The 22,880-nt window shown below is 42.9% G+C and overlaps 1 long non-coding RNA gene across 1 annotated transcript; it reads right to left on the bottom strand.

The window, feature by feature from the left end:
- Window positions 1-77: 77 nt before the first annotated feature.
- LOC144379849 (uncharacterized) lies at window positions 78-2,380 on the bottom strand. Its single transcript, XR_013443325.1, has 3 exons — window positions 1,640-2,380; window positions 1,057-1,151; window positions 78-322 (listed from the first exon to the last, which is right to left on the bottom strand). It is a non-coding gene; the product is annotated as an uncharacterized LOC144379849 (long non-coding RNA).
- Between the last annotated feature and the right edge of the window lie 20,500 nt (window positions 2,381-22,880).

Raw genomic sequence — 22,880 nt, 5'->3', positions numbered from 1 at the left:
TCAAGAAATGTTTGTTATATTCATTGTAACCACCACAAACAATGAATTCCATGAGCCAAATTTATGTTCTATACTCTGTATGGCTGATTTAAATGTGTTTACAGCAATTGCAGATTTCCGTTTTCCTCTGGTTGAGCCAATGTGGAAGCACGCAGGATAGAAACCAAGAGACAAGCACACCGGGTCCAGGGATGAGGCTCCAGCAGGCCGGGGGGCGGGGCAGGGAGGAGCTTCACGGGAGATGTCAGGCTCTCTTCTTGATTCCCTTCATGGAGATGGAGAAGGGCGTCCCTGGGAGGCTGGTTTGGAGAAGCTGCTGGACCTAAGTGAGCAGGAAGAAAAGACCTGCACCCTCTTCAGCTTCTTTGCATGGCCCCAAATAACAGCTAATGTCTTGTTATACATCGACCAGGGCCCTTGAGCAGCAGCTCTCACTACAAGGCAAGGTCTAGGACACAGGTGAGGACAGGGAAGTGGGAAGGAGGTACTTCAGGTCACCCAGGGAATAAATGGAGACAGGATTCGAACCCAGGTCTTTCTGGCTCCCAAGTCCGTGCTCCTTCCATTGTACCATACTGCCCTCCTTCCCGCCCAGTGCTCACAATATAGTAGAGCAGGGGCCAAGGCCTCTGGCCCAGTGCTGGGCAGAAAGCGCTGGACAAGTTAGGGCTGAAGCCAGGGCACAGGAGACAAATAGAGAAGGAAGGGTGATTTAGATATGATGCAGAGAGCAGCAAACCACAGTCATGGACCGAATCTGACTTACTGCAGGTTTTATGGTACAGCTCACAAGTTAAGAATGCTTTTTACATTTTTGAGTGGTTGAAAAAAGTCAAAAAGTCAAAGTCACATGAAAATTACATGAAATTCAAGTGTCAGTGTCCATGGTCAGGAACCATGGCTCCTAGCCCTAAAACCAATGTTGTCATGGAGCTCTGCCCCAGCTCAGGTCTCTTTTCCTGCTTGGTAGTTGTTCCTTGACTTTGGGGCCTGGAGGCCAGGGAGGCAGGAGCAGGTTGTCACCACCCCTTCTGGGAGAACCTCTAGAACACTCACTATGCTCTGCATCCGGTCTAGATTGCGTCTCGCGGGGCTTGGGGCGTTCTCCATCCTCAGCACCAGCTGCAGCACCATCTTGGTATTCTGAGAAGCTGAGAAACACGAGTGAAAGCTCCTGTCCTCATCCCTGATTCCCACACCCCCTCCTGCTGCTTAACATCCTTCGCCCCTCTCTGTAGACTCCTGTGTTCCCTCAAAAGTCTACATAGGTCAGGTCAAGAGGCATCTATATTGCAAGAAATGAAAGGGCAGTTAGGTGGAACCCAATCATCCCACTCCCCACCCTGATCCCCAACCACCAACAGCTTAACCTCTCCCTGTGGGGATCTGGGAAAGTAGCTCAGAGGGGAACAGTAGGTGGTCAGGAGCTGTGGGGAAACAAAGCTGGGAGGAATGTGTAGGCACTTTGGTATGATATGGACAAAATGCAAGGATCTCAGGATTGTCAGGGACCTCAGGAGCCATCCAGTTCACATCCTGGCCTTGATCTGAGGTACATAGAGTGGGCTTTCCTCTGTCCATCACAGCATCCAGCTCTGCAGGGGCTGGGAAGGAGCATGAGCATGAGCATGTGAGTTACCCAGGTTGCAGAGGGCATGGTGGTCTGGGCAGCAGTCTGATGCCACGTGGCAGAATTCATCACAGTAGCAGCTTCCTCTCTTGCAGTGGTGATCTGTTCCAAGGCAGCAGAGGGGCTGGGGTTGGGAACAGCTGCCTGAGAAAAAGGGACATTTAAAAGAGACAGATGTAGGGGCACCTGGGTGGCTCAGTCGGTTGAGCATCCGACTCTTAGTTTCAGCTCAGGTCATGATCTCAGGGTCATGGGATCAAGCCCCGTGTTGGGCTCCTCACTGAGCAAGAAGTCTGCTTGAGGATTCTCTCTCCCTCTCCCTCTTCCCCTCCCCCTGCTCTCTCTCTCTCTCTCATATAAATAAATAAATCTTTAAAAAAATTAACTCAAAATGGATCACAGATCTGAATGTAAAAGTTAAAACTACAGAACTCTTAGGTGAAAACATAGCTGTACATCATCATGGCCTCGGACTAAGCAATTTCCCAGATATGACACCAAAAGCACAAGGGACAAAAGAAAAAATATACTGGACTTGATCAAATTTTAAAGTTTTGTGCTTCTAAGGATAGTATCAAGAAGGTGAAAAGACAATCCATGGAATGGGAGAAAATATCTGCAAATCACACATGTGATATGAGAATTTTATCCAGAATATATAAAGAACTCTTACAACTCAACAAAAAAAGACAAATAACCCAATTTTAAATGGGCAAAGGATATATCCAAAGAAGACAATACCAATAGCCAATAGGCACATGAAAGGATGTTCAACAACATTTGTTATCAAGGATATGCAGATCAAAACCACAGTGAGATACCACTTCACACCCATTAGGAAACCAGTGTTGGTGAGAATGTGGAGAAATTGGACCCCCACATATTGCTGGTGAAATTGAAGAATGGTGCAGCCACTCTGCAAAAGAGAAAAACAGTTTGGCAGTTCCTCAGAATGTTTAATGTAGAGTGAAAACCATATGATGTTCATGACTCTGTGAACACACTAAAAACCACTGAAGTGTACACCTGAAAAGGAAGAATTTTATGTCACATTCATTATATCTCAGGAAAGCTGTTATTAAAAAGAGAGGCACAAGGATGAGATGGAACTGAGAGAAAGAGAGAAGAACGAGAGAGAAGAGGGAGACAAGAGGAGGAGGGTGGCAGCAGTGGGGCAGCAAGGAATAAAGAAAAGCAATAGAGAGAACAACACACAGAAGTGTGGCAAGAGGGACAGAGAAAAACCCCACAGAGTTGGAGAAAGATCTCCATGGTCCCTATTCACAAAACAGTTTCATCAACCCTAATTCCGACCATTCTCTCAAGTTGCTCAATTCAATTATATCTGACCATTGCCTATCCACTACAAAGTGAAGGGGCTTATCTTCTTTAAGGGAAGGGGAAAACAAGGCGTTGGCAGGTAGAGAAGTGGCCCAGGTCATCTAGTGAGTCAGTGGCTCGGGTGGGAATTAGCCCCAGGATTTCTCACACCCAAGATTCTCAAAGATGTCCTTCCTCTACTTTACCTTGACCTACCCAATCACCTCCTGTTAGGTTAGCACCTGCGTGGGGCTTTGTTTAGGGATAAACTTGAGGGCCTTCCAAGGTTGACAAGATCAACAGGGAGCAGGTCCCTGAGGGGATGGAGGCTTGGGTGTGGCCAACCCAGCCTGTTATGGAAACAGGCACCAGCTGGTGTCTGGTCAAAGGGGAGCAGTGTCCTGGGAGGTCAGACCTCTCAAGGTGATGGCGGGCTAGGCTGGGGTGGTGGTCCCTGAGTTTGGCCTGGCTTCTGCCTTTTGTTGAGCTAGAAGCCTCCTGTAAATGATTAGTTCCCCTTCTCACATCACCCCCTCTTCCCGAGTGCCTGGTTCCGTGTCAGGTTGTCACCAATGACAAGGGTGGATCAAAAAGGGCTGGAGGTGGAAAAAAGCCCCAGAGACTATCCAAACAAGAGTTGTAGCCCATTTGGGAGTCAGAAATCAATTCAGTGCTCATAGTCATGATGAGCCTTTATTTTAATAAGATGGAATGGAATGGAATGGAACGGAACAGAACAGAACAGAACAGAAGAATAGAATAGAATAGAATAGAATAGAAAAATCCACATACATTGTATATATAAGTATAGGCTGTTTGGGGTTCTTTTTGAAATTTTTGTTTGTTTGTATATACATGTATGTATGTACTGAATCACCACATAAAATATATTTATTAATGTAGGTTGTGACCAGAAAAGTTTGAAAGCCACTGATCTAGAAATGGAAATTTTCCAAAGGTCATTCTTGAGTGGGTGACAGAGCTGGGAGTAGAACTGGCAATCCTGACTTCTTCTCTGCTTTTCCCACCACACCAAGCTTCTCATTCAAAAAGCCTGTTGTTGCACTTGCTAGCAATCTCGGCCATTCTCTAAACGCCCCCCACACTGCTGCTTTGGAGCCCTTGCTGAAGCTGTTTCCTCTGTGTGAAACACCATAGCCACTAAAAGAAAACATTCTTATCCTTCAAGGTCATGTTTAAATTCAATATTCCCTGGGTTGCTAAGGAACAAGCTCATTATTTTGAAAATGAGAAATGAAGAATTAAACATTTATCCAGCCTTTCCATACAAACCAAGGAGTTGACAAGGGAAAAGTCTTTATAGAAGAACTCCAGCCAATAAATGCAGAAGGAGTGATAGAATTAGAAAGCCAGCATTTGGCAACCCCTAATTAAAAAAAAAAAAAAAATGGATCTAAGCAACAATCATCACTGGGATTAAAACCATTAGAGGTTGAGGGGGAATGTTTATAATGGACCCACAGCAGATGCATCTGGCTGATCCAGTTGAATACAGGAAAACGGGACCACTAGACCTTGTGTGGCTCCTTCAGGATGCAATAAGAAGTACACAGCCCCATGTATGGTGTACTCTTGACAGAAGAAATGAACCTTAATTACCAGGTTTCAGGAAATGCAGGGGACAGAGGCACATCCACATGGGTTCGATCAGATAAATTCAGAATGTAGGACATTCTACAGGACAAATGACCTGGTTTCTTCAATAAAAAACAGCATGAAAAAAAAGGAAAAAGAGACTGATAGACTTGAAGAGGCTTAAGAAATATATCAGTTAAATGTGATGTTTGGATCCTGATTGAATAAGCCAATTGCAAAAAGGTCTTCTTGAGAATTGGAGAAATATGAATAGGATTTAAATGGTAGTAAGTGGGGCACCTGGGTGGCTCAGTCAGTTAAGCGGCTGCCATAGGCTCAGGTCATGATCCCGGGGTCCTGGGATCGAGCCCCTCATTGGTCTCCCTGCTCAGTGGGAAGTCTGCTTCTCCCTCTCCCTCTTCTGCTCCCCCTGCTTGTGCTCGATCTCTCTCCCGCTCACTGTCAAATAAATAAACAAAATCTTTTTTAAAAATGGTAGTAAGTAATTAATTATTTCAGCTTTCATAAGGTATCGTGGTTATATTTTTTAATATGGTGGATAAAAATTTGGGCAAAACATTGATAATTTTGAAATTAGCCAATAAGAACATTGGGTTCATCATACTATTCTCTCTTTTTTGTGCATGTTTGAAATTTTCCATAATAAAAAATTAAAAAAAAAAAATGTGATTTACTCTGAGAGGACTTCCTACATTCCCCCAACTGGGAGGGAAGGGATTAATTAATTATTGGGATTAACTCGTTCCTTTTACTCTTAAGACCTATTTATTTTAGCCTTTAACACGGCATTAATCCCTCTCTGTTATTACAGCCTTCTCTCTGGAGGTGTGTATCTGCCTTCCCTACCAGCTCGTCCAAGGTAGGAAATGCAGCACTGCGGTGCTGGCGTCAAATAATTTAAATTTAATTTAATCTAAAAGATCTGAATTGAACTTGGGCTCCCACAGTGTCCAAGGTCAGGAGACAGTTATAGCTCATAACCAGTCCTGACTGGTGCTATCATAACAATGACAGTATAGTAAGAGACCCAGTACCTATTCATTCGTTCATTCATTCATCCATTTTATTCTGTTGAGTGACTCTCTGAGCCAGGTACCATGGTGGGTCATGGACATATATTCTAGTGCCCTCCCCCACAAGACCCTGCAAAAAAAAAAAGAACACCTTCCAGGATCTTAGTCTAGTGAACAGTGTCATCAAACTCTGAGTCACCAGAACATCGCCATGCTGTACCTTTAGTGCTCTACCACAGGTGAGAGGAGGGTGCCACAGGATTTGGTGGAGGAGCAGGGAGCCCATCAGGAAACAGCTTCCTAGTCAGGAGGCAAAAGTTCAAGTGACTCTGTGACCATCCTGTTGGCTTCAGACCAAGAGGCCAGTGAAAGTGACAAGCTGCGGGGCCCAGACAGGGGTGGGTGAAGAACCTAATGATAGAACCTGCTAAGAGTCCGTGCCGCTCCAGAACAATACTCCCGAAACGTATCTGACAATTTTATAGGGAAGAGAGCAAGTGTGCTGAGGAAGAGTGTGGCAAGGGGACACTGAGCAGCCTCTTCTTCCTCTCTACAGCTCCCAGTGGTCCTGCTCCAGCCCCAAATTTACAAATCCCACTCAGCAAAACTGAAGTGTCCCCAGAAATCCTTTCCACAAAGCAATTTAATACCCTATCTGTTGTTACTGCTTAGCATGCCCTTTGAGGCCCCCTTTCCCACAAAAATTATTCCTACCAATGGCATTTAGTTTTCTCACAAAAGACATTTTGGAAATATAACTTTATCATCCCGTCCCATTTCCAGGGATATTTTAGCAAAGCAAATCGGTGGGTGCCTGGCAGTTGCCCCTTGAGTCTGCCTATTTCTGGATCTAGGCTTGTCACACCACCCTCCCTCCTATCTCCCCCACAGTGCACATTCTAGAGTCCCATGCTGCCCCTACTCACAGGAACCTCTTTTGGACACTCCTCTGAACTCCCCAACCAAAACAGACCTTCCCAAGCTAACCACCCAAGGACATCTTATACATATGAAGGTGGGTGGATGAACAGAGAAGCCACATGAAGCACAAGTAGGTGCTGAGTAAATGAATTATTTAATTAATGAATTAGTGAACATTAGCCCCCTAGGAGGTGAATCATGCCAGGAACAAAAATGAATGAATGAATGAATGAATGAATGAATGAAAGAGACTAGAGGCCAGGTTCCTTTGACCTGCTAGCCTGGCTCCTCACCTGTCTCCTGGTTTGGGACCACAGGGTTCAGCCATAGGAGGAGGAGAACCAGACACATGGCTGCAGGCATTGAGCGGAGACAGAGCGTTTCAAGGACCAAGGCTGCGGCTTTTAATACTCACCCATCCCAGGAAGCTCATTTGGTGTCTGCATCCCTGGGGAGGGGCCAGCTCACACCTGGGCAGCCGCTGGCAGAAGGCAGGCGGGTGGCACCAAGACAGTGGCACAGGTGTCCCAGCTGCTTGGAATAGTTTCTGCAAGCAGAGGTAACCCGGGCAAGAAAAAAAATTATTTTTCCCATCTCCTGGGGGTTCCAGACCTGTGGGAGGAGCAGAATCAGAGAAAACAGAATGATACTGCTGTCAGGGATTTTGGTGACCTTCTCATCTGAATCACACACCCCCTCCTCCCATTTTATAGATAAGGATACTGAGGCCCAGAGAAGGCAAGAAGCACCACAAATTCACACAGCTCAGTTATCGTAGAGCTGAGGGGAGAATCTAGACCTCCTGGCTCCCACTCCGGGGTTCTTTCAACCAAACTACAGTGGACGTATTCGAAGATGCCCCCCTGGGAGGTCCCATCAGCCAGGAAAATCAGCTGAGCAGCTCTATTCACCAGGGTTGGTATAAGTTGTCTATACCACAGAGCTACTAGAATGCTGACAGAACAGAAGGTTGGGGGTAAAATTCTAAATTTAAGTGGTGCTGGGGTGGCTCCGTCAGTTAAGCGGCCGACTATTGATTGCGGCTCAGGTCATGATCTCAGGGTCGTGAGATTGGCTCTGTGTCAGGCTCTGAGCAAGCTCAGCACGGAGTCAGCTTGAGATTCTCTCTGCACCTCTCCCTCTGCCCCTCCCCTCCCTCCCCCCCGGCTCACGGGCTCCCCCTGCCCCCAAAGAAAAGAACAGGAGAAGGTTGAGGTATAGAAATTCACGGGGATGGGGGCGCCTGGGTGGCTCAGTCGTTAAGCGTCTGCCTTCGGCTCAGGTCATGATCCCAGGGTCCTGGGATCGAGCCCCGCATCGGGCTCCCTGCTCTGCGGGGAGCCTGCTTCTCCCTCTCCCCCTGCTTGTGTTCCCTCTTTCGCTGGTCTCTCTCTGTCAAATAAATAAATAAAATCTTTAAAAAAAAAAAAAAAAAAGAAAGAAAGAAATTCACAGGGACTATCTACTATAGGAAAATGGGAAAAGTAAGGTGATCTAATAGGCCTGTTGGGAAGGTCTAACTGCAGGCTGGAACCAGGTACTACCCTCAGCCCAACCAGGTTTCTGTTGAATCCCTGCAAGAAGCCCAGGGTCTGCTGTAAGAGCCTAAGACAGACTCAGCAACCATTCCTGACCACACCCTGTCACCTTCCACCGTAGAGACAGGAAAGATTACACCTTACTTTCCAAACCTCTCTTCCCTTGGTGATCAGTGTTATAGTGCTGGCCGGTAAAACATAGATGGAAATATGCTGGAGAACTTCCGGAGCTTAGCTTTCTACAAAAGGGACAAGAGAGCTTGCTGGCACTCCCCCTCTCCCTTCTTCCTGTCCCCGATGGCATGTGAGGCCCTTGCACAGTCATGAGACACCAGTTGCACGAGGATGAAAAGGCACCATGTTGTGGATGGAAGAAGCCTGGGTCCCAGAGAGATCACTGACAACTGAACCAGAGTCAGCAATTGCCTACCTCGGGGCCTCTTGGTATTTGAGGACGATAAACCTCCATTTGTTTGTCGCTCTTAGTTGGGGTTTCTGTAGCATGTACACGAAAGCATAACCATGTAGTGGTCATCTTTGGAAGTGCTCAAACCAGGCTGGAAGGGAAGGCCTGGTGGGGACTGCACTTGGTGGGAGGTTGGATACAATGACTGGCAAAAGTTCCTTCCATCTTAGAGATTCTGGACGCTGTGAAATGGGGAATATCTTTTCCCTTTCTACCAGCCTCTGAATAGTTGCTGTGGGGGACACAGAAAGACTCCAGGGTTCTCAGGACAATAAATGCTTTCTGTCACTTTGTCATATCCTTAAAACTCATCAGTTGATTTAACAGTACTGTTTAAACACCTATACTGGGACGCCTGGGTGGCTCAGTCGTTAAGCGTCTGCCTTCGGCTCCGGTCATGATCCCAGGGTCCTGGGATAGAGCCTCGCATTAGGCTCTTGCTCAGCTGGAAGCCTGCTTCTCCCTCTCCCACTCCCTCTGCTTGTGTTCCCTCTCTCTGTGTCAAGTAAATAAATAAAATCTTAAAATAAAATAAAATAATAAAATAAAATAAACACCTATACTAAGCCAACACTGAGGATTCAACAATGAAAAAGACAGACACAGTTCTGCCTTCAAGAAGCTTCAGTCTAGTGCTAAGAAACATACAAATGGGCAATTACAACACAACATTACAATGAGAGGGAGAAGCAGAGGAGGGGGACCTGATGGGGGGCCTGGGGAGTGGGGATAGAAGGGGGTGTGCTGCAAAGACTTTCTTAGGATACTCCTTATGCCAAAACTTAGAAGAGGAGTAGGATTTATCCAGGTGGAGCACTGAATGGGAAGGGAGAATGTTCTAAGAAGAGGGAATGATGTGTGTAGAAGAGTTCATGCTATATAGTTAATTCTCATCATTCATTTCACTTACTATATAGAATGGCATTATGAAAGGAATGTAAAATAGTACAGCCACTGTGCGAAAAAGTATTGTGGTTCTTCAAAAAATAAAAATAGAATTGCCATATGATGCGATTTCACTTTTAAGTATATACCAAAAGAACGGAAAGCAGGGACTCAAACAGATATTTGTACAATAATGCTCATAACAGCATCATTCACAATAGCCAAATATCCATCAATAGTGAGTGGATAAACAAAATGTGCTATATGCACACAGTGGAATATTATTCAGTCTTAAAAAAGATGGAAATTCTGATGCATGCTACAACGTGGATGAACCTTGAAAACATCATGCTATCAGGGAAATACAAATCAAAACCACAATGACATACCACCTCACACCAGTCAGAATGGCTAAAACTAACAAGTCAGTAAATGACAGATGTTGGCGAGGATGCAGAGAAAGGGGAACCCTCTTGCACTGTTGGTGGGAATACAAGCTGGTGCAGCCACTCTGGAAAACAGCATGGAGTTTCCTCGAAAAGTTGAAAATAGAGCTACCCTACGACCCAGCAATTGCACTACTGGGTATTTACCCCAAAGATACAAATGTAGTGATCTGAAGGGCATGTGCACCCCAATGTTGATAGCAGCAATGTCCACAATAGCCAAACTATGGAAAGAGCCCAGATGTCCATCGACAGATGAATGGATAAAGAAGATGTGGTATATATATGTACAATGGAATACTACTCAGCCACCAAAAAAATGAAATCTTGGGGCTCCTGGGTGGTTCAGTCAGTCAAGCGTCTGCCTTCGGCTCTGGTCATGATCCCAGGGTCTTGGGATCGGGCCCTGCATCGGGCTCCTGGCTCAGCGGGGAGCCTGCTTCTCCCTCTCCCTCTGCCTCTCCCCCTGCTCATGCTCTCTCTCTCTCTGTATCTCTGTGTCTCAAATGAATAAATAAGATCTTTAAAAAAGAATGAAATCTTGCCACGTGCAACAACATGGGTGGAACTAGAGGGTATTTTGCTAAGCGAAATAAGTCAATCAGAAAAAGACAATTATATGATTTCATTCATATGTGGAATTTAAGAAACAAAACAGAGGAGCATAGAGGAAGGGAGGGAAAAATAAAACAAGACAAAATCAGAGAGGGAGACAAGTCATAAGAGACTCTTAACTCTAGGAAACAAACTGAGGGTTGCTGGGGGGAGGGGGGTTGGGGAGGGGTAACTGGGTGATGGGCATTAAGGAGGGCATGTGATGTGTTGAGCACTGGGTGTTACATGCAACTGATGAATCCCTGAACTCTACCTCTGAAACTGATAATACACTATATGTTAATTAACTGAATTTAAATTAAAAAATAAAATAAAAGATATGACAACTAAAAAAAAGAAGACATCATGCTAAATGAAATAACCACATACAAAAAAAACAAATATTGTATGACTCCACTTACATCAGGTACAAGGAATGGTCAAATTAATAGAGAAAGAAGGTAGAGCTGCGGTTACGAGGGTCTGGGGGGCAGGGTAACAGAAAGCTACTATTTAATGGTTTCAGTATGTTGTGATGACAAAGCTCTGGAAATGCATAGTGATGATGTCTCCAGAACAACGTGAATATACTTAGCACTTAGCACAGGGAATAGAGTCAAATATGTTGTATGGCTACAGATAGTGACTACAGGTATTGCGGTGAGCATTTTGTAACATAGATATATGTTGAATCATTATGTTGTATGCCTGCAACCAATGTGATATTGTATGCCAACCATACTTCAATTAAAAAATAATAAATAAAATAGAATAAAAGGAATCAAATAATTTTCAAAAACCAATGTGAATGTACTTAATATACTGAAATGTACATTTAAAATAGTTAAAATAGTAAATTTTATGTTATGTATATGTTATCACAATAAAATCTATTGCGTTATGAGGGGGTTTTTTGGAAGATTTTATTTATTTGTTTTAGAGAGAGAGAGCAAGCAGGGGGAGGGGCAGAGGAAGAGGGAGAGAGAGCATTTCAAGTAGACTCGCTGAGCACAGAGCCCACCGTGGGACTCGATCCCACTACTCCATTATCACGACCTCAGCCAAAACCAAGAGTCAGACACTTAACTGAGCCACCCACCTGACCCTGCATTAAGAGTTTTCAACATTTTGGGCGCCTGGGTGGCTCAGTCGTTAAGCGTCTGCCTTCGGCTCAGGTCATGGTTCCAGGGTCCTGGGATCGAGCCCTGCATCGGGCTCTCTGCTCCGCAAGAAGCCCGCTTCTCCCTCTCCCACTCCCCCTGCTTGTGTTCCTGCTCTCGCTGTGTCTCTCTCTGTCAAATAAATAAATAAAATCTTTAAAAAAAAAAAAAAAAGAGTTTTCAACATTTAGCCATTCTCTTGTTGATAGACATTTGGATTGGTTCCAGTTTTCCATAATTATAAACAACGATGCTATAAACATTCTTATACATTTCCCCCACTCCACCATCTAGAAATCTAGAAATGGAATTATGCCGTCATAGTTTGCACACACCTTCAATACCTAAGCATGATCAAAGATCTATCTTCTACAGGCAGTGCAGAAGGATTCCTTGTTGTTCCATATTTTCATCAATACTTGATATTCTCACTTCCCCCCCCCAGTCCGATGGGTATGAATCGTAACTAATTCTAGCTTTAATTTGCATTTCCATGATTACTACTAAATTTGAGATTACAGACCATCTAGGTTTCTCTTCTTCGAATTGCCTGTTTGTAGCCTTTGCTCATTTTTATCACTTTGTTTTTATGAGTTTATATGAGGTTATCTTTTTCTTACTGAGAGTAAGAAACTCCTTTATAAATTCCAGTTACCACCCTCAGCAAGTTACATGTGTTGTAAATATCTTCCTCCCTGTGTCTGGCTTGCCTTTTCCTCTTGTTTCTATGCCGTGCTAAAGCTTTATATGTTTTTTTTTCCAAAGATTTTATTTATTTGACAGAGAGAGACACAACGAGAGAGGGAACACAACCAGGGCGGGTGGAAGAGGGAGAAGCAGGCTTCCCGCTGAGCAGAGAGCCGGACGTGGGGCTCCATCCCAGGACCTGGGATCATGACCTGAGCAGAAGGCAGACATTAAAGACTGAACCACCCAGGTGTCCCTCTCATAGCAGTTTATAATGTTAATTTTTTTTCAGTTAAATTTTTTATTTTGAGATAACTATAGATGCACATGCAATTGTTAAGAAATAATACAGAGAGTCCACGTACTTTTACCCAGTTTTCCCAACGATAACATCTCATGAAAATTTTAATACAATAGAACAAATAGGATATTAACTTTGAGAGTCAAGACAGAGAGCATTGCCTTCATGTTGTCCTTTTATAGCCACGTTCACTTTCCTCCTGCCCCCACCCCTCCTTAACCTCTGGCAACCACTAATCTGTTCTCCATTTCTATAATTTTGTCATTTTCAAGAATGTTTTATAAATGGAATCATGCAGAATGTAACCTTTTGGGATGAGCTTTTTTCTTTTTTCTTTTTTTAAGATTTATCTATTTATTATATATATATAGAGAGAGAGCATGCACAAACAGGGGGGAGGGACAGAGGGATAAGGAGAATACTTGAGCAGACTTACCGCTGAGGAGGGAGCCCCATGGGAGCTTGATCCCAGGACCCTGAGATCATGACCTGAGCTGAAGTCAAGAGTTGGTGGCTCAACCAACTGAGCCACCCAGGAGCCACTGGGTTTGGCTTTTTTCACTCAGCATAATTCTCTGGGGATTCATCCAGTTGTTGTGTGTATCAATAATTTATTCCTTTTAATTTTGAGTAGTATTGTGAAGTATGGATATACTATAGTTTGTTATACCGTTCAGCTGTAAAAGGATATCTGGGTTGTTTCCAGTTTTTGACTAATAACGTTACCATCAGCATTCATGTACAGGTTTTTGGGTGAATATATGTTTTCGTTTCTCTGGGATAAATGTGCAAGGTTGAAATTGGTGGGTCGTATGGTACTTGCATGTTTAGTCTTACAAGAAACTGACAAAGTGTTTTCCAGATTGGCTATACCATTTTATATTCCCACCAGCAATGAATGAGTGATTCAGTTTTTTTGCATGCTTGCCAACATTTAGTATTTTTACTATTTTCTATTTTAGTGATTCTGATAGATATGTAGTGATATCTTGTGGCTTAAATTTTCATTTCCCTACTAACTAATTATATTGACTATCTTCCCATGTGCTTGTTTTTGCCATCTGTATACCTTTTTCAGTGAAATATTTCTTATCTTTTGTTCATATTCTAATTGGATTGTTTATTCTATTACTGTTGAGTTTTTTCTTTAATTCTTTTAAATGGAGATGTAATGGACATATAACATTAACTATAGAGTTTTGAGAGTACTTTCTAGATAGTAGCTCTTTGTCGGATGTGTGGTTTGCAAATATTTTCTCCCGATTTGTAGCTTTGCTTTTTCATCTTTTTTAACAGAGTCTTTTGCAGATCAAAAGTTTTTGTTTTGATGAAGTCCAATTTATCAGTTTTTCCCTTTATAAATCATGCTTTTGATGTCAAATCTAAGAATTCTTTGCCTACCCATAGATCCTGAGATTTTTTTTTCCCTAAAAGTTTTATAATTTTACATTTAAGTCTGTGATTTGTTTGGAATTTTTGTATAGGTGTGAGACTTAGGCCAAGGTTCATTTTTTTGCCTATGGATTTCCAATTGCTTCAGCACCCATTTATTGAAAAGGCTATCTTTCTTCCATTGAATTGCTTTTGCTTTTGTCAAAAATCAGGTAGGCAGATTTGTGTGGGTCTATTTCTGGGTTCTCTGTCCTGTTCCATTAATCTATGTGTCTATCCCTCCAGCAATACCACACAGTCCTTGATTACTGTAGCTACATACTGTCTTGAAATTGAGTAGACGGATTCCTACTTTATTCTTCTTTTTCAAAATTATTTGTTATTCTTGTTTCTTTGTCTTTTCATATAAAATTTAGAATAATCTTGTTCATATAGACAAAAAATCTTGCTGGGGTTTTGATAGGACTTGCATCAAATCTTTATATAAATTTGGAGAGAATTGACATCTTCACTATATTGAGTCTTCCAATCCACAAACACAATGTATCTCTCCATTCATTTAGATCTTTGATTTCTTTCATCAGCAATTTGTACTTGCAGCATACAAATCCTGTACATATTTTGTTTGATTTACACCTAAGTGGGTTTTTTTTAGTGATTATAAATTTGTAATTTTGGTGTTCATTGCTAGTATGTAGAAATGAACTTCATAAAAAAAAAGAAATGCAATTGGGTTTTGTATGATTATTTTATATCCTGCAATATTGTTAAACTCACTTATTTTTAAAATAGATTTCTTGGGATTTTCTACATATACTGAAATATGTACAGATATGATATATTATATATATGATGTCTGAGATTTGCTTCAAAATAATCTTGGTAGGAGTAGTGGGTGGGGATATAGATGAAACACAACTGTGAGTTGATAATTGCTAAATCTGGATAATAGGTACACGGGGGTTTAGTATACTACTCTTAGTATCTTTGTATATGTTTGCAATTTTCCTTTTTTTTTTTTAAGATTTTATTTATTTATTTGACAGTGAGAGACAGTGAGAGAGGGAACACAAGCAGGGGGAGCGGGAGAGGGAGAAGCAGGCTTCCCACTGAGCAGGGAGCCCGATGCGGGGCTCGATCCCAGGACCCTGGGATCATGACCTGAGCCGAAGACAGACGCTTAACGACTGAGCCACCCAGGCGCCCCTATGTTTGCAATTTTCTAACATAAAAAACAGTTCTCAGCTGTTACTCCCTGTAAACGCTTCAGGGTAAAGACCTAGTGGTTGACATGTCATTCAAGACCGTTGATGATCTGACCTCCCCCATCATTATCCAATTGTTCCTTGAACAATTAACAAAGGAACCTCTCTCTGTACGTTTCATAGCTGGCTAAAGGCTATTTTCAGTCCCAGTTCTGTGTTTTCGCTCCTGCTGCACTGACTCTCCTCTCTTCCCCAAGAGGCTCTTCCCTCTCCTCTCAACATGAAATCCCACTCAGCCTACGGAAATCAGCTCCAGAACCAAGAGGCCCTCCGCTAATCGCTCTGGCCACATTCATCTCCCCCTTTCTGACCTTCCAGAACTCCATCATTATCATTCAATCCAGCATAACATAGTGGTTAAGAGTGGTTATGGAGCCAGGCTGCCTGTATTTGGGTCCTGTCTCCACTGTTTACTAGCAGTGTCACTTTGAGCAGGTTGCTTAAACTCTGTGCCTTAATTACTTCTTCCATAGAATGGAAATGCTGATGGTATTTACTTTATAGGGTAGTTGGGAGGATTAAATGGGCCATACATGTAAAGAATTCAGCAGAGTACTCAGCACATCGTAAATATTCCATATCCAGTGATTTCATTTGTGCAGAGAACTTTTCTGGCATCCCACTAGTCCTGTCTCTGCCCCCACCCCATCCTGCCCCAGCCTTCCCAGGGACCCTAATTAGTTGGAATGCACCCAGAAGCCAAAGTTCCTCCAGGATGAAGGTAATGATGGGGACCCTACAAACTATCAAGGATAGAAACCAAGGTTTCTAAGTCTGGATGTGCAAATCGTTTATGGAAACTCCAAGGTATCCTCTTCCTGTGTGCTCTCAGGACAGAAAGCCTAGACAGAGATACCAGTTCTCAGAGGAACTGGACAGGAGGCAGGGAGAGGAAGAAGGGAGGAGCCCTGGATACTTTCTGGGCCAATTTGGGTGATCTTATCTTGTGCTAAAGAATGTTTGGGGTTATTTTAGAGCAATAGCTGTCTTGACTGTCCTTTAATATCTATATACTTTTTGTACATTCCCTCTGTATTTCAAGGGAAAGGGTTTTTTTCATTAAACCCAAACCAAACCAAACCAAATTAGCTCTTTACATCCTAAAACACAATATGACCAATTTGCAGATATTTCAATATGTACATAAAAAGGGAAAAAAATTACTGCATAATCCCATCATTTCAATAGAACCTCACTTATTTTATTATTATTATTTTTTCTTTCCTTCTCTTTATGTATTTTTTTCTTTCCAGGGATATTTTTCCATAGTTGTAATAATGATGTATATATACTTTTTTTAAAAAAAGTTTTTATTCAAATTCCAGTTAGTTAACATACAGCGTAATATTTGTTTGAGGTGTACAATATAGTGATTCAACACTTCCATACAACACCTGGTACTCACCACAAGCGCACTCCTTATGTATATATACTTTTTTATATATAAACTTCTCATTTTTGAATAATTTTAGACTTACAGAAAGGTTGCAAAGATAGTGAGAGTTCTTGAAAATTTCAGTTTTCACTAATGTTACCATCTTACATTTTTCAACACTAAGAAACCAACATTTTTACATTACATTTAATCAAACTTTAGATTTTATTTAGATTTTACCAGTTTTGCTGCTAATGTTTTTTTTCTCTTTCAGGATCCAATTCAGGATGGAACATTGTATTTAATCGTGTCTCCTTAGGCTCTTCTGGTGTGTGGCAGTTTCTCAGTCTTTCCTTGTTTTTCATGACCTTGCCAGTTTTGAGGAGTACTGGTCAGCTATTTTGTAGAAAGTCCTCAAATTGGGTTTGTCTTATGTTTCTCTCATGATTATATTGAGGTTATGAGTTTTTGGAAAGAATACCACAGAAGTGATGTGCCCTTCTCATCACATTATATCCAGGATGCATAATATCCACATGACATCACTGGTGGTATTAACCTTGATCATTTGGTTAAGGTAGTATTAGCCAGGTTTCTCCATTATAAACTTGCTCTTTTCTCTTTCCATACTTTTTTTTTTGAGAGAGAGAGAGAGAGAGTGCGAGTGGGGTGGGGGTGATGGGCAGAGGGAAAGGGAGAGAGTGAGTCTCTAGCAGGCTCCATGCCCAATACAGAGCCTGACACTGGGCTCGATCTCACAACCCTGAGATCATGACCAGAGCTGAAATCAAGAGTTGGACACTCGACTGAGCCACGCAGGCACCAACCCCCCTTTTTTTTTCCTTTGTAAGTTAATCACTAATTCTAATCCATCGTCAAGGGAAGAGAGGATTAAGCTTCTCCTCTCCAGGAGAAGACAAATCTTCTGTAAGACTTGTCTCTTATTGGGGCGCCTGGGTGGCTCAGTCGTTAAGCATCTGCCTTCAGCTCAGGTCATGATCCCAGGGTCCTGGGATCGAGCCCTGCATCGGGCTCCCTGCTCTGCGGGAAGCCTGCTTCTCCCTCTCCCACTCCCCCTGCTTGTGTTCCCTCTCTCACTGTGTCTCTCTCTGTCAAATAAATAAATAAAATCTTTAAAAAATAAAAAAAAGATTCGTCTCTTATTTATTTATTCTATCATTTATATATATCAGTAAAGATTCATGTATATTTGACATACTATTTTCTCCCTTTGTTTCCATAAAACATTGTGTTTTAAGCTTTTTTTTCTCTGTTACCATCATGGTCTTTACAATGGTTGCATCTATTTTGGGATATGTTCCATTGACTTTGAACTCTTATAAATTATGCTGCAGCAAACACCTTTTGAAGCAATGTTCTATGATTGTATTTAAGCTCTGGCATGATTGATGTCTGGAAGACAGAAACATAGTAAGTTTATTTAGGATATATGTATGTATATATGGATGGATGGATGGATGCTGGTCTGGCATTCTTTTTTCCCCCTTTTGAACAGTGTTCTTGAGCTTAGCCTATGCATATCTCAAGCCTACGTTAAATGTTGGGAAGAGAAGCTTGAGAACTTGCTGGAAATCAGGCTTTGACTTTGTGTGAACTACAACTACTTTGTAATAATACACAACGCATCTTAGGACAAGTAAGATTTTGTACTGTAAGCTATTTTTCTATCTCTAGTTGGAAAATGTTTGGACATTTTAACAGCTTCTGCAGTTTTTCACGTGGTTTTATCATTCTTCTCTCAGCTTACCTTGTAGACATGAAGATTTTTAAATTCCTAGGGTGTTTTTAGGGCATCTAAATATCATCCTATCTCCCAGTTTAGTCCCTGGAAAGGAAAGGCTGGCCGTTTAATAATAAAGTGAGTAAAGGACATTTGGAATGTTACCTTCCCTGATAATGGCTGCTGGACAAAACAAAACAAACAGTTGCAAAGTAGCTGAGGGAAGAGAAGGGAGATGCGTCTATTTTTATCACTTTAAGATTTAGGAAAGTAACCACTGCAGAGATTTGGTGCCAAGGAAAGAGATAAGAGAGCTAAGAGGTGTGGTAATCAGAGGCAAAGTCAGAACAATCCTGGCCCTTGTCCCACAGTGTACTTCTGATCATTCTTGTTCCCGTGTAGAACAGGCAGTCCTTACATTCCAATGGCCACCTGGCCATTCATGCATTCATCCCATTCATTCACTTGTCTGTTGTGCTATTAGAGAAAATGCTAAATAATAAGACTGTGTGCGAAGTGTTCTAACAAGAGGCACGGAGAGAGTGCTAAGTAAGGGCTCACACAGGATGGGTACAGAATAAATCAGAGAAAACCAGGATGAAGCTGAGTTAGCTCTTCAAAGGAAGAAGGATAAAGGTGTAGTTGGGAAACCGCTAGTCGTTCAGGGAATAGGAGGAGGTGAAATGAGGAAGCTAAAGTGTGGCCATGGATGGAAGATCCTACATGTGCCTGGGGAAGGAACCAAACTTCATCTTGCAGAGAGAAAGAGTGGTGAGTTTTAGGCAGAGGAGTGTGACCTCACAGTAATGTTTTCCATCCCTCCCCTGCCTCACTCTCTTCATCCCCACTGTGGAGGGCAATTTGGCAAGATTTACCAAAATTACAAATGCACACACGTTTTGTGCCGGTTGTTCCACTGTGGGGACTTTATCCTACAGATACACTTGCACCCATATAAAATAACGTATGACCAGGTTTTTCATTGCAGCATTGTTTGTATTAACAATAGATGGGAGAACTTAAATGCCCATCAAGAGGTAACTGGTTGAATCAAGTATGGAAAACGTGCCGCTATAAAAAAGAATAAGGAAACTCTTCGTGTACTGATAAAGAAAATTCTTAAAAAAAAAAAAAAGCAAGGTACATAAATGTGTATATAATACGCCAATTTTTTAAAAGGGTGAAGAATAAGAAGTGTATATCTTGGGGGCGCCTGGGTGGCTCAGTCGGTTAAGCATCTGCCTTCAGCTCAGGCCATGATCTTAGGGTCCTGGGATCGAGCCCCGAGTCCAGATCCCTGCTCAGCAGGGAGTCTGCTTCTCTCGCTCCCTCTGCAGCTCCTTCCCCCCCACCCCTGCTTGTGTGTTCTCTCTCTCCTCCTTCTCTCTAATAAATAAAACCTTTTTTAAAAAAGTATATACTTTGGGTTTTTAAAAAAAGATTTATTTATTTATTTGAGAGAGAGAGAGAGAGAGAGAGGGCAGGGGGCAGAGGGAGAGACTCTCAAGCAGACTCCTTGCTGAGCGTGGAGCTCGATCTCAGCATCCTGAGATCATGACCTGAGCCGAAACCAAGAGTCGGACGCTTAACTGCCTGAGCCACCCAGGAGCCCCAGAATAAAAAGTATATATTATTTGCTTGTATTTCCATAAAGAAACTCTCTAAGGATAAATGGAAAAGTAATGAGGGGCTACCAAAGGGGGTGAGGCAAAAATTGGGCACATGGCTATAGAAATGGGAGACTTTTCGCTGTATACTTTTTTGTGGACTTTAAGCATGTGAATGTATTAGAAATTAAATACTACTGAATAAACAAAAGAGAAAGAGAAAGAAGCAGCTCTCTTTCATTCCCTTTTCCTCTGTGGGCCTCATTCCTGCTTTTCACCGTGTCAGGACTTTCTTTTAGTTAGATCTGTGGTTGTGGGGCTTCCAGTGATTAAGGGAGAAATTACGAATCTTGTTTTAGTCCGTTGAGCAGGGAGACCTATTGTTGGCATCCAGGCTGAATTTCTTTCCTCAGATTTTAAGTGGCAAAGGCTAGGAGGGGAGGAGGGAAAGGAGAGAAAAGTGCCCTCTACTTGCTTGTCTCGCCCTCACCACTGCTAGTGCCGAAGCCGTTGTGGGCCGGCTTTGGAGACACGGGACTGGGGCAGAAGCTGGGAGGCTGGCTTCTGTTCCTGCCCTGGCCGCTGGCAAGAGAAAACCAGTTGAGAACTACCAACATCACTGTTTGAGAGGTAAACAAGTGAGACACTGCCAGCGCGGTGAGAGAAAAGGACAGGACCTAGGGTGACAAAGTTGTCGGAAGGTTTCCGGTCATCTGTGCCGCGCTGCGCTGTCACAGACTTGCATCCTACTGGTCTGCTGCAGCCTCTCAGAAGGCTGGTCACCAAAACTCTCACCTTACCTAAGAGCCCTGCCACCACTCAAGATTTATTTTAACCCACTAACCCTCACCTTGCTGGTCTGGTATTAAGACATTGTAATGATATTGGGATACCTGACAGAATCCATGGGAAATTAACGACTAAGTCTCTGATGTCGCTCCAAAGCCTCCAGAAGCAGTTCACAGAAAAGAGGGAGACAAGAGTATAGGTAAAACACAGCCGCATGTTCTCCATACTCCTAAAGGAGTAGTGCTAAGCAGATTCTCTTTCCTTTTTAATCACATTCGTCTTTGATCCCAAGAACATTAAGCTCGCGATGGGTGAGCGTGGGCCATCTGGCAGCTGCTATCCCTAAAATTTTAAGCAAGCAGTTTGATATCCTGGAGACTGGATATGGGAGAAGACTGTAGCTGATCAGAGCGGAAGAGTCAGCAGGACAGGGTGGGCATAGTGATCCCTTTTCCCCATACTCTAAGCCAGAAGTTCATAGGAAAAAGGAAGCAGGCTTGGGCCTCACTTTAACCAAGATGCTATAAAGACTGTGCCTACTCTTTATACCATTAGAGGGTATAGCAAATCTACACATGCTTGGGGCCACAGGGAATGATGAATAACAGTCAAGGCCAAAGTGGATGACTGCCCAACTCACAGCTCCCCTTTCTTTGGGGTGTGCCCTAATACTCTGGGGTGAGTCCCCAACACAGTCGTTACTCTTGGGCCTGCCTCACTGGCAGCAGGCTCAAGGGGTTTGCAAATCCTGCAGCCTAGGGTTCCTAGGGCTGTCCTGGTCTCTGCACTTCCTGGGACTTAGTTGCTCATTTTCTTGGGTTCTGTCATTTCTCCCAGTATCTTTCCAATATCTTGCCCCTCAGCCTTTCGTTCCACTGATTTAAAATGCCCGAGTCACTGTAGAACATTTGGAATGCATCTTGTTTTCAGACGTCCGGGGTGATGAGCGGACAGTGATGACAATATTCCACACCCTCGTCCAACTCAACATAATTTCTCTCTTGAATCGCTACAGCCAACCCTCTAGAAGATCCCACTGCTTCTACTCTTGCTTTACTCTATTTATTCTCTGAAAAGTACACACTGACATTTTAACCAGATGAGTCACCCCTCTGACTAAAACTCTTCGGTGGCTTTCCAATGTTCTAAGAATAAAGCTAAAATTTGCAGTTCAGTCCTTTTTGCAGTTCCTTGCCCAAACCCCTCCTGTATCGGCACCAACACATATGCCGGTCCTCATCTGGAGCCCTTTTCTCCCTACGCTGCCTCATCAGGGGCCTTCCTTGTCTCCAATCTAAATTATTATGTTTTTTTTTTAATTTAGTAGCATCTACTCTTTTCCTTCATAGCTCTTATTACAGCTTGTAATTACATACTCATTTTGGTGACTTTTGGGCAATGTCTGCCTCCCCCTCAAGACTCTAAGCGCCCTAGGGGTAGGGATTGCCTCCATTTTGCTCCCTGCAATAGCCACAGAGCCTAGCACAGAAACTGGCATACAGCAGCTACCCAAATATTTGATGGGATGATTAAATAGGAAGAGACTGGCATGGCTAGAGAGGGTTGAGATATAAGATAAGAACCTGAATTTGTGAGCGCCTGGGTGGCTCAGTCGTTAAGCGTCTGCCTTCGGCTCAGGTCATGATCCCAGGGTCCTGGGATCGAGCCCCGCATCGGGCTCCCTGCTCTGCAGGAAGCCTGCTTCTCCCTCTCCCACTCCCCCTGCTTGTGTTCCTGCTCTCGTTTTCTCTCTCTCTGTCAAATAAATAAAAATCTTTAAAATAATAATAAAAAAAAAAGAACCTGAATTTGTGTGCTAATGACAGAAAAAGAATAAGGTAGGTTTATTTTCAAGAGAAAAATCAGCAGAACCTGATGACAGGTGGTAGGAAGGAGATAATGCTTTATTAGCAGAATATGCTACCTGACTCAGAGAGAAAGGAGTTGAAGACAACCAAATTTTCAAGCTGGGGTGACTACTGGTTAGGTTTGGGGAAATATATTTAGGTTGGTTTTAGACATTATCAGTGGGAGATGACCAAGGGACATCAGAAAGTTGCAGGGTGAAGCTGGAGCTCCAATGGGCCAAGAGCATAAAAGAGAAACTCAGAGGAAGTTGTTCACAGAAATGAG

The sequence above is a fragment of the Halichoerus grypus genome, chromosome 1 (genome assembly GCF_964656455.1).
Source record: "Halichoerus grypus chromosome 1, mHalGry1.hap1.1, whole genome shotgun sequence".
Classification (NCBI taxonomy): Eukaryota; Metazoa; Chordata; class Mammalia; order Carnivora; family Phocidae; genus Halichoerus; species Halichoerus grypus.
The sequence above is the reverse complement of the archived record's forward strand: the minus strand, read 5'-3'. Positions and strand labels throughout refer to the sequence as shown.